The following is a 720-nucleotide window of genomic DNA, read 5'->3' on the forward strand; positions in this document are numbered from 1 at the left end:
CTCATAGTTGTTTTAATTTGCATCTCTCTTAGAGCTAGGGATTTTGAACATTTCTTCATGTGCTTGTTAGCCATCTGAATGTCATCTTCGGTGAAGTGTCTGTTCATATCCTATGCCCATTTTTTTCTACTGGATTATTTACCTTTATCTTGTTGTGGTGCTCAAGTATTTCATAAACTCTGGATATAAGTCCCTTATCTGATATGATATTACCAAATACTTTTTCCCAGTTGGTGGCTTCCCTTTTTACCCTGTTGGAGAAATGTGTGTGTGTGTGTGTGTTTTAATCTTTATTTTACACTGGTTTATTTACAAAGTTCAAATACATTGTTTTTCACCCTGGATCTTTCCCACATTCTTCACCCCACCATCCACTCTTCAAGTTGTGTTCTCCTGTGATTAGCATCCCTATCTCTCCACCCCATTCCCTCCCCCGACTCTGCACATCCTCTTCTGCTTTTATCCCCCTCCTTAGATCCTTATACACATTCTACAATAATGGTCTTATATAGTATTTGTCCTTGTGGGATTGAGTTACTTCACTTAGCATAATTCTCTCTAGTCCCTCCCAAGTTAGGTAGCAATTTACAAATTCATTGTTCCTGCATGTTGCATAGTTGGAGAAGTTTTTGGATGTGCATAGGGATTTGAGTCTTAGAAGATCCCATTCATCTACTTTATCTTCTCCTGGTTGTAGGTCTCCACAGCTTTGTACCTGGT

This window comes from Elephantulus edwardii, unplaced genomic scaffold (genome assembly GCF_000299155.1).
Source record: "Elephantulus edwardii isolate Elephantulus edwardi_28Jun2011 unplaced genomic scaffold, EleEdw1.0 scaffold00004, whole genome shotgun sequence".
Classification (NCBI taxonomy): domain Eukaryota; kingdom Metazoa; phylum Chordata; class Mammalia; order Macroscelidea; family Macroscelididae; genus Elephantulus; species Elephantulus edwardii.